The sequence below is a fragment of the Dendrobates tinctorius genome, unplaced genomic scaffold, assembly GCF_039654945.1.
Source record: "Dendrobates tinctorius isolate UK_male_01 unplaced genomic scaffold, ASM3965494v1 ptg000064l, whole genome shotgun sequence".
In the NCBI taxonomy this organism is placed as follows: Eukaryota; Metazoa; Chordata; class Amphibia; order Anura; family Dendrobatidae; genus Dendrobates; species Dendrobates tinctorius.
In genome coordinates, this window is record NW_027361732.1 from 21,809,700 (window position 1) to 21,822,174 (window position 12,475).

Below are 12,475 nucleotides of genomic sequence, written 5' to 3' on the forward strand. Positions count from 1 at the left end.
GGGACTTTAACTACCCGGATATTAACTGGGAAACAGAGAACTGCGAAACCCATAAAGGCAACAGGTTTCTGCTAATAGCCAAGAATAATTATCTTTCACAATAGGTGCAGAATCCAAACAGAGCAGCAGCACTTTTAGACCTAATACTATCTAACAGACCTGACAGAATAACAAATCTGCAGGTTGTCAGGCATCTGGGAAATAGCAACCACAATAGTGTACAGTTTCACTTGTCTTTTCTAGGGGGACATGTCAGGGAGTCACAAAAACACTGAACTTTAGGAAGGCAAAGTTTGACCAGCTTAGAGATGCCCATAATCTTGTTGACTTGGACAATGTCCTCAGAAATAAGAATACAGATAATAAATGGGAAATGTTTATGAACATCCTAAATAGGCACTGTAAGTGGTTTATACCTTGTGGGAATAATAGAACAAGAAATAGGAAAAAACCAATGTGGCTACACAAAGAAGTAAGGCTGGTTTCACACTAGCGTTTTTTTGCGCTGCGTTTTTGCGCATACATGCGCATGCGTCCTTTCCCCCTATCTTTAACATGGGTGCGCATGGTCTAGCGTTTGCACACGTTCGTACGCTTTTTACGTGCGCATGCGTTTTTTTTGCAGTGTGTGCCCAAGCGCGCCGGACGCTACCTATTGCATTTTTGGTCCGTTCGACCTGTCTCACAAAACCGCATGCGCATGGAATTCGAACGAAATGCGCAAAAAACACATTACAGTCTATGGGAACGCAGATGTGCGCATGGAGATGCGCACGTCTGCGTTTAAAAATGCATGCGTTTTAAGAGTAAAAATGGCTAAAAAATGGTTAAAACACATGTGCAAAAAAGCAGCAAACGCATACAAAATGCATGATGTGTTTTTTGCATGCGCTTGCACTGCACAAAAACGCAGCGCAAAAAAACGCTAGTGTGAAACTAGCCTAAGAGGGGCAGTTAACATTAAAAAGAAAGCACTTAAACTACTAAAGCAGGATGGCACTACTGAAGCTCTAAAAAACTTTAGGGAGAAAAATACTTTATCTAAAAAACTAATTAAACCTGCCAAAAAGGAAACAGAGAAGCACAATGCTAAGGAGAGTAAAACTAATCCGAAACTGTTCTTCAACTATATCAATAGTAAAATAATCAAAAGTGAAAGTGTAGGCCCATTAAAGACTTGTGAGGAAAGAATGGTTGTAGATGACGAGGAAAAAGATAATATATTAAACACTTTCTTCTCCACGGTATCCACTATGGAAAGTAAAAAGCTAGGTAAAATGCAGAAAGACAAAGAAAACCCTATATTAAGGGTCACCAATCTAACCCAAGAAGAGGTATGAAACTGGCTAAATAAGATTAAAATATATAAATATCCTGGTCCGGATGGCATACACCCATGAGTACTAAGAGAGCAAAGTAATGTAAGAGACAAGCTATTATTTCATATATTTAGGGACTATATAGTGATGGGATTTGTTCCGCTGGACTGTCGCATACTAGATGGGGTACCAATATTCAAAAAGGGCTCTAAAAGTGAACCTGGAAATTTTAGGCCAGTAAGTCTAACCTCTATTGTTGGTAAAATATTTGAAGGGTTTCTGAGGGATGTATTCTGGATTATCTCAATGAGAATAACTGTTTAACGCCATATCAGCATGGGTTTATGAGGAATCACTCCTGTCAAACCAATCTAATCAGTTTTTATGAAGAGGTAAGCTATAGATTGGACCAAGGTGAGTCATTGGACTTGATTTTTCCAAAGCATTTGATACCATGTCACACAAGAGGTTGGTACTAGTGATGAGTGAGTATAGTCGTTGCTCGGGTCTCCCCGAGCATGCTTGGGTGGTCTCCGAGTATTTTGGCGTGCTCGGAGATTTAGTTTTCGTCGCCTCAGCTGCATGATTTGTGACTGCTAGACAGTTTGAATACATGTGTGGAATGCCTGTTTGTTAGGGAATTCCAACATGTATTCAGCCTGTCTACAAATCGCAAGTCATGTAGCTGAGCCGATGAAAACTAAATCGCCAAGAACACCAAAATACTCGGAGATCACCCAAGCATGCTCGGGGAGACCAGAGCAACGATGTTACTCGCCCATCACTAGTTGGTACACAAAATGAGAATGCTGGATCTGTGGGTAAATGTGTGTAAATGGGTAAGTAACTGTCATGGATAGAACATGGTTAATGTCCTGTTCTCACAGGGTTAACTTTTGCCGGCCTCTCTTTGGATCTGGGAGTGGTATTTATACTCTCTCCAGACTAGCATTCTCTGTCAGCTATACTGTTATTCTGGCTGTGTGACTGACTGATCCCCCGGTGTGCGGGTACTGCATTGCTTGTTTGATTCCCATGTATGACCCAGCTTGTCCCCTCACTCTGAACTCCATCTCATGTTTTAGGTACTATTGTCTTCTCTGGTTCTGACCTCCTGGCTTGGCTATTGTAACTCCGCTACCGTTTGCCCCCATTGTACCGTCTATTGCCCGTTCTGGTTTTCTGATCTATTGCTACGTCCTGACTATCCGCTCTGTCTAAACCCTTTGGTACTGTCCTGCTGTCTCATGCATTGACCCCGGTTTGATCTGGTTTCCGCCCCTGTCTATGCCCCTTGGTAACTTGTCCCGTAGTTACCTTTCTAGGAGTTTCCGTTCAGTTCCTAGCTTTGAGGAGCTTAGGCCACGCCCCAGCAGTCATGTGCTTCAGGTCCTGATAGTTTGAAGCACGCATCGTCACCGCTGCTGCCCGCTCCACAGGTATCTTTGAGCAGGTTTTTTTATACTCAGGACATGCGCACTAGCTCAGTGAGCGAGTGTAGTGCGGTGTTCCTGACAGTAACTGGCTTAGTGATAGCAGAGGGTGCTTATAAATTATATATTCTCTAACTGCGTTGCTGTGACCAGTGGGGTACCGCAGGTGTTGGTGTTGGAACCTATTCTCTTCAACATATTTGTTAACGATCTGGTTGAAGGTTTACACAGTAAAATATCGATATTTGCTGATGATACAAAACTATGTAAAACAGTCAATACAAGAGAAGATAGTATTCTGCTACAGATGGATCTGGATAAGTTGGAAACTTGGGCCGAAAGGTGCCAGATGCTGTTTAGCAATGATAAATGTAAGATTATACACATGGGAAGAAGGAATCAATATCACCATTACACACTGAACCGGAAACCACTGGATAAATCTGACATGGAGAAGGACTTGGGGATCCTAGTTAATGATAAGCTTCCCTAGAGCAGCCAGTTCCAGGCAGCAGCTGCCAAGGCAAACAGGATCATGGGGTGCATTAAAAGAGATCTGGATACACATGATGAGAGCATTATACTGTCTCTGTACAAATCCCTGGTTGGACCGCACATGGAGAACTGTCTACAGCTTTTCGGCACTGGTGCTCAAGAATTATGTAATGGATCTAGAGCGAGTACAAAGGAGGGAAACAAAGTTAATAAAGGGGATGGGGGAACTACAATACCCAAAGAGATTAGCAAAATTCTATACAAAAAAGGAGCAAGTCCAGTCAACAGCAAAATGGTGTTTTTTGATAGAGGAAAATCAGGCTATGATATTAAAAAAACCCTTTATCCTTTATTGTAATTTCATAAAAACATCTTGCTTATGCTGTTTCAGACCACACAGGGTCCTTAGTCATAGCAAATAACAAATCATACACAGACAAATTTTATACAAAAAGGAAGGAGGTATACCCAATCATGATGAGACTACAATTAACACAATAATCTTATGCATGCCAGTTCCCTGTGCATTTTTGCCCTGTGTTTTTCCCATTGACTTCACGCCAATCAATTAAAAATGCAGGCAAAAATGCACATTTTGCAGCTGCATTTTTCCTGCCAAGATGCAGAAATACCCTTATTGGTATTATATTGCTTAACCACAGACCATTCTGTGGTCTGTATTACATTTCCTTGGTATAAGACCCTCAAAAGTTCATAGCCTTTATGAGTCTAGGAGTACCAGTACACGACAAATTGAACAAAATGTGTATGAGTCCCTACTTTATGTCTAATACAGAATACATCTAAGTTCATCTTAGTCCTTAATTTTTGGCAGTTCTTGCTTTGGTTATAAATTCAACTGAAATTTCTTATTTTTTTTAATAAAAATAAGTTTTGGTTTATGGAAATTATATTTTATACAATCATTTTTAAATTTTGCTTTATATACAAGTCATTGTACAAGAAAAAATGATTCTTAACTTTTTTTCTGTAAAATGCAATTTCTTCTCTGTTTGGAATGTTTTATTGTCACTTATTAAAGTGAAGTAAAAGTGTGACACCATTGTTCTCAGCAGCGATCTGGCAATCAGACATACTTTCAGGTGTCTTTTCCATGTTGTTCTCCATCCAATCAGCAATATTCCCATCCATTTAAAGATTTTCACTGCCCACAGACCTCTTTGCAGGGTCTGCCATAAAAAGCTCAGCTTTCCCTTTGACTCCCATTGACTCCCATTATGCTCATTACTTGAAATGAGCTTACAAGTATTACGAATTGATAATAATAATAATAATAAATTTTATTTTTATAGCGCCGACATATTCCGCAGCACTTTACATTTCAGAGGGGATTTGTACAGACAATAGACATTACAGCATAACAATAATCACATACAGTAGATTATAACAAATACCAAGAGGAATGAGGGCCCTGCTCGCAAGCTTACAGTCTATGAGGAAAGAGGTAGACATGAAAGGTGGGTGGTAACAGTTGCCCTGACTGTATGGACCAGCCATAATGTTAAGTGTGTGACAGTACAGACACAGAGGGCTAATGGATGCATAAAGCATGTGGGAACATGATGCGGGAAATCTGGTTATGGTAAAACTTTTGGCTGTGCCACACAGGGATAGATTAGGTTAATGTGGTGAGGCGATAGGCCAGTCTGAATAAATGTGTTTTCAGGGCATGCTTAAAATTGTGGGGATTGGGGACTAATCGTATTGACCTGGGAAGTGCATTCCAAAGAATTGGCGCGGCACGTGTAAAGTCTTGGAGATGGGAGTGGGAGGTTCTGACTATTGAGGATACTAACCTCAGGTCATCAGCAGAACGGAGGGAGCGGGTAGGGTGGTATACTGAAACAAGGGAGGAGATGTAGGGTGGTGCTGAGCCATGGAGGGCTTTGTGGATGAGGGTAATAAGTTTATACTGAATTCTGGAGTGGATGGGTAGCCAGTGTAATGACTGGCACAAGGTAGAGGCATCGGTGTAACGATTGGTGAGGAATATGATCCTGGCTGCAGCATTCAAGACAGATTGGAGAGGGGAAAGTTTGGTAAGAGGGAGACCGATTAGAAGAGAGTTACAATAGTCAAGACGAGAATGAATAAGAGAAACAGTAAGAGTTTTTGCAGAGTCAAAAGTAAGAAAAGGTCGAATTCTAGAAATGTTTTTGAGGTGCAGATGACAAGAGCGAGCCAGTAATCGAATGTGGGGGGCAAAGGAAAGCTCGGAATCAAGTATTTTGAACAACGAGATCCCGATCATTTTAAGGCTGGGGTCACACTAACCGACGCAAAATACGGTCAGTATTTTACATGCATAATACGGATGACAGACCCCTAAACAGTGCTCCGTATGTCATCCGTAATCAAGGTGTGGTCGCGTATTTTGCGCATGTCAGCATCCGTATGTAATCCGTATGGCATCCGTATGGCGAGATTTTCTCGCAGGCTTGCAAAATGGACATATAATGGAGCCCTATGACAGTTTTAATAAAGAAATGAAAGAATAGATATAGACACATAGAATGCATATATATACATATATATATATATATATGTGTGTGTGTATTCTATGTGTCTATATCTATTCTTTCGCTTCTTTATTAAACCTGTCAGTGTGAGTTTACTGTATCGCGCACTGAATTGCCGGCTTTGCTAAAAGACACCTGGTGCATATTTCTCGCAAGTCTCATGTGTGGTCCGTGTGTAATCCGTATTTTTTGCGCACCCACAGACTTGCATTGGCGCATTACGGGCGTAGTACGCTGACAATCGCAGCATGCTGCGACTGGCATGGACCGTAGAATATGGATGAGAAATATACGGCTGGTGCGAGGGACCCCATAGAGAATCATTGGTCCGTGTCTAATGTGGGCTTTTAGCGCCTCTCACTCAGCCGTATTCCTCGCCAGTGTGACCCCGGCCTTATACTCGCTCAACCTGTAATCATTAACCCTCCACCTCTACCCTTACCTGCCAGCTATTGCATAATCAAATGCATGGTACCAAACAAAGTAGCACCTTGATTCCCATCCACTTTGGTTGGAACCATGCATTTGACTATGGTATATTTGCATTTTTGTATTATTCTCTGGTGAATCTCTCTGCGGTGAATTACAATGGTTATTTGTAATTGTGCCTTACTAGTCAGTATACTGATTTATCTTCAAGTTTTTACTGTTCATTGCTGACTTATTGCACTTTCCACTTTTTGAAATATAATGAGGCTGAGTGCACACGTACTTTTTGGCCCTGCGGATTTTTCCACTCAGAATGGAAGAAATCCGCAGGTCAAATGACCTGCATTTTTCCTGCGGATTTCTTCCATTTTTCATGCGGTTTTCATGCGGTTTTTGTGCGGTTTTCCATTGCGGTTTTCCCCCTGCGGATTTGGTGACAGGGGAGATGGAAAACCGCACAAAAGAAGTAACATGCTGCGGATTTTGTACTGTGGGAAAACCGCGTGGAAAAATCCGCAGCGTCTGCACAGCGGTTTTTTTTTTACATTGATTTTAAGGCTACTGTACACCACAATGCAGAAATGCAACATTTCTGCGCGGTAAAATCCGCTGCGGAACCGCTGCAAATCTGTATCGTGTGCACACAGCCTTAGTGATGGGCAAGCACTAAAATGCTTTGGTACTTGTTGTTCGGGTGAAGTAAATTGGAATACACGAGTACTCGTACAGAACCAAGAGCCCAATGTAAGTCTATGGGAGACCCGAGCATTTTTACCGTGTTCCCCCTGGGGTCCTTTTAAATTCTAAAAATGGCAGAAAATGCCGGAAACACTGCTCTAATGACATGGGGACATCATGAGGATCGCCCTTGGAAGCAATCCTGACTTCTAGTTCACAGCTTTAAACAATGTTTTCAGAGTTTCATGCCATTTTCACAGGTGCACCAAAAAACATACTAAAACAGATTTTGCTGGGAAATATGTTAAGGTACATCCTTTCCATGTTAATGACTTGTATATAAGGCAAAATAAATAACCCAAGACCAAAATTTTCCTCCCCCACGTGGGCTATGTTCAGACGCCGCATTTTGAAGCGTTTTTCAACTTTAACATTGCTTTTAACAAATACTAATGCGTTCAGTGGGAAATGTCATTGTAACAATTAACAACCCTAGCTGACCATATGGTGTGCGACACATAAGCAGAAATATCTTGTTTCATGTCTGAAGGAGGGACTCTTAAAGTCACAAAGCCTATTTTTAGAGGGGCATCTGGCGGCATTAATCTGTTGAAAGGGCTATTATTAAACCATGGATCTCCTATGCTATTATTGCCTATGCATTGAGTGGCTGGGCTGCCAAGAATTACAACGCACCACAATACCCCTTTCACAAGAGGTACAGGAGTAACTCCTGAAAAAATGTTGCATTGAATGGAAGGTATGCCCTGATATCAAGTCATATGCACCCCAATATGCCTTTGAACCCAGATACTGGAAGGCCACATGAAAACCCACTTCACAGTCTTCAGTTGGTCCTGCCATACAGTTTCCTTATGCATTGAATGCAAGTGCCACCTTGACCCAAATTTGCAAGCACCCCAATACCCCCTTGGACGAAACATGGAGGAAGGCCTCCTAAAACAAAATGTCCCATTACAAAGGAGAGGGTCTCCTAGACTCGTAATGCCCATACACTAAAAGTATGGGCTGACAAACATTTCCCCATGGGGGGTACATTTTTTAATAGTATACTATGGGCATCATAGACACCCTTGGCAAAAATTGGACTGCCTGTTGCAGCACAGAACACGATCTTGTGGCGGAGAGTGATGAGACATTGATGAAGGCCTCATAAAAAATAGGCCCAATGGTAAGGAGTGGGTCTCTTAGACTTGTAACGCCCATACATGCAGTGCATGGGTTGACAAACATTTCCCCATGGGAGGTAAATTTTTTGAAAGTATTACATGGGCATCACAGAAACCCTTCTCAAAAATTGGACTGCCTGTAGCAGCCCAGAACACATTAACCCTGGTCATCTAGTGGTAGAGAAGGAGGAGGCCTAATAAATCATACTGAAATCAAACAAAAATATAAAAAATGCTAATCCATCTATGAAAGAAAATAACAAAAGGGAGGGGTGAACACAGGTTCATAGAAATGAAGCCAGAATGTGTTCAACGAGATATGTTTGTCCCTAGCAAAAACTCAGAGACTGAGATATAAACTAAAATATAACAGAATAGAATTTCACTATTTTTATATTGGAAAGATATACAGTAGGTTATAAGAGGATGTTCCATACAGTTGTGGCCAAAAGTATTGACACCCCTGCAATTCTGTCAGATAATACTCAGTTTCTTCCTGAAAATGATTGCAAATACAAATTCTTTGGTATTATTATCTTCATTTAATTTGTCTTAAATGAAAAAAACACAAAAAGAATTGTCCTAAAGCCAAATTGGATATAATTCCACACCAAACATAAAAAACGAGGGTGGACAAAAGTATTGGCATTGTTTGAAAAATCATGTGATGCTTCTCTAATTTGTGTAATTAACAGCATCTGTAACTTACCTGTGGCACCTAACAGGTGTTGGCAATAACTAAATCACACTTGCAGCCAGTTGACATCGATTAAAGTTGACTCAACCTCTGTTCTGTGTCCTTGTGTGTACCACATTGAGCATGGAGAAAAGAAAGAAGACCAAAGAACTGTCTGAGGACTTGAGAAACCAAATTGTGAGGAAGCATGAGCAATCTCAAGGCTACAAGTCCATCTCCAAAGACCTGAATGTTCCTGTGTCTACCGTGCGCAGTGTCATCAAGAAGTTTAAAGACCATGGCACTGTAGCTAACCTCCCTAGATGTGGCCAGAAAAGAAAAATTGACAAGAGATTTCAACGCAAGATTGTGCGGATGTTGGATAAAGAACCTCGACTAACATCCAAACAAGTTCAAGCTGCCCTGCAGTCCGAGGGTACAACATTGTCAACCCGTACTATCTGTCGGCGTCTGAATGAAAAGGGACTGTATGATAGGAGACCCAGGAAGACCCCACTTCTTACCCCTAGACATAAAAAAGCCAGGCTGGAGTTTGCAAAAACTTACCTGAAAAAGCCTAAAACACTTTGAAAGAATGTTCTCTGGTCAGATGAGACAAAAGTGGAGGTTTTTGGGCAAAGGCATCAACATAGAGTTTACAGGAGAAAAAAAGAGGCATTCAAAAAAAAGAACACGTTCCCTACAGTCAAACATGGCGGAGGTTCCCTGATGTTTTGGGGTTGCTTTGCTGCCTCTGGCACTGGACTGCTTGACCGTGTACATGGCATTATGAAGTCTGAAGACTACCAACAAATTTTGCAGCATAATGTAGGGCCTAGTGTGAGAAAGCTGGGTCTCCCTCAGAGGTCATGGGTCTTCCAGCAGGACAATGACCCAAAACACACTTCAAAAAGCACTAGAAAATGGTTTGAGAGAAAGCACTGGAGACTTCTAAGGTGGCCAGCAAGGAGTCCAGACCTGAATCCCATAGAACACCTGTGGAGAGATCTAAAAATGGCAGTTTGGAGAAGGCACCCTTCAAATATCAGGGACCTGGAGCAGTTTGCCAAAGAAGAATGGTCTAAAATTCCAGCAGAGCATTGTAAGAAACTCATTGATGGTTACCGGAAGCGGTTGGTCGCAGTTATTTTGGCTAAAGGTTGTGCAACCAAGTATTAGGCTGAGGGTGCCAATACTTTTGTCTAGTCCATTTTTGGAGTTTTGTGTGAAATGATCAATGTTTTGCTTTTTGCTTCATTCTCTTTTGTGTTTTTTCATTTAAGACAAATTAAATGAAGATAATAATACCAAAGAATTTGTGTTTGCAATCATTTTCAGGAAGAAACTCAGTATTATCTGACAGAATTGCAGGGGTGTCAATACTTTTGGCCACAACTGTAGATAGGAAAAATGGAAAAAAATAAGAATGAATGGTAAGAATATACGTACATCTCTTTTGTATAAGATTTTCCCCTGGGGGAGTAATATTTGCTTTGGTTTAAAATTAGTTATGGACATTATAAAAACACCCTTGTCAAAAACTGGACTGGCAGTAGCAAAACAGAACACATTAACCCTGGTCATCTAGTGGCGGAGAAGGAGGAGAATGTTATGAATAGGTCACCGAGGAGGATGGCAGGAATAGGCTAGGCCACCAGGAAACCAGAAAGATTGGTAACTTAGCGGATTGCAGACAACTAATGCTAACAACACAACTAGCAGTAGCCGTGGTGTGTACCTACGATGCCCTAGACGCCTTGGCACAGCCGGAGAACTAACTAAGCCTAAAGCAGGAAAGGTGAAATCTAAACTGCCCCGGAGTACAACCCCAAAGAAATAGATAGCCCACAAACATATATTGTCGGTGAGACAAGATGAGTCACAAACACAGACAGAAAATAGATTGAGCAAATAATGGGGCCCAAACTGTCTAGATAGGATAGGAAAGGAAAGACACTGTCTGCAATCACGCAAAAACCCTAAAATATCCAACACGTCTGATGTACAAAAACCACTGAGGTCTCACGACCTCTCCCCCACTATATCAGCATTCTGGTGAAACTGGCAGCAAAGCAAAGAGACTAATATAACAGGGGACTGAACAAACTGATACAAGCTGCAACATATGGAGCGGGGTCCAGCACAGCCCCACAAGGGAGCACGCTGAACCCTCACAGCAAAGAAGAAATAGGCAAAACTGGATTAGATGCAAAGGATTAGCAAATGAACAACTAAACTGAAAAATGCAGGATCAGGCAGGAGACAGCAGACCTCAGAATGCACAGGAAGAACTAATCACCAGCAACAAATGACGGAAGCCTGCTCACTTATATCCTCCATATCAGTAACCCCTGATTTCCAATTGTCGTCGTCAGGTGGCAGACTTCTATCAACCCGGTAAGCTCCACTACCCGCAATAACCACCAGAGGTAGCCCTGACTCAGAAGTCCGATCAAGATAATTCACAACAGGAGACATTGATGAAGGCCTCAGTAAAAACTAGGTCAAATGTAAAGGAGCGGTTCTCCTAGACTTGTAACACCCATACACGCAGTGCATGGGCTAACAAACATTTCCTCATAGGGGTACCTTTTTAAAAATATACTATCGGCATCATAGACACCCTTGCCAAAAATTGGACTGCCTGTAGCAGCACAGAACACGTTAACCCTGGTCATCTAGTGGCAGACAAGGAAGAGACAATGATGAAGGCCTCACTAAAAACTAGGCCCAATGTAAAGGAGCAGTTTTCCTAGATTTGTAACACCCATAAATGCAGTGCATGGGCTGACAAAAATTTCCCCATAGGAGCTACATTTTTTAAAAGTATACTATGGGCATCATAGACATCCTTTGAAAAAATTGGACTGCCTGTAGCAGCACAGAACACGTTAACCCTGGTCATCTAATGGTGGAGAATGAGGCGACGTAATGATAAATCATACTGAAATCAAACAAATAAATAAAAAATGTGAATCCACCTATGAAAGAAAATAACAAAAGGAAGGGGCGAACACAGGCTCATAGATATGAAGCCAGAATGTGTCCAACAAGATATGTTTGTCCCTAGCAACAGCTCAGAGACAGCGATATAAATAAAATTATAGTGACTTTTGCATCATGGAATACATTCACCCTGGTGCTCTACTGGTTGTGGATGATGAGGATGAGGATATGGAGGAGGATAACACCAAACAGACCAAATCAGGTAGCGGATAACCATGTATGATAGTGAAGAGGTGGATGAGAATACACCTCCCCAACCAAAAAATAATTTGAGTTTATGTTTCGATGTTTTCATTTGGTGGTGTACAGAGGTTTTGCCCTATCCAGCCCTTGTTCATTGTTATAAGAGTCAGCCTGTCAGCATTGTCAGTTGACAGGCGGATGCGCTTATCTGTTATAATTCCACCAGTGGCACTAAAAACCCGCTCTGACAGAACCCTAGCAGCAGCGCAGGCCGGGACCTCTAAGGCATAGAGAGCCAGTTCATGCCATGTGTCTATGTGAGGTACTCCTTCACCATCTTCCCAAACATTGAACTTCTTGTGACAGCACCCCTTGTGTCTGTGGCAGCATCATGGGAGGGTCTGAGAAAACTGTCCCAGAACTTTGACACTGTTCCTCTGCCTGAGATGGATTGTACTTCTGTCTCTCTTGCTTGGAATCCTTGGCTGTACAACAAACTCTGACGTCTGCTGCCAGCTTTCTCACA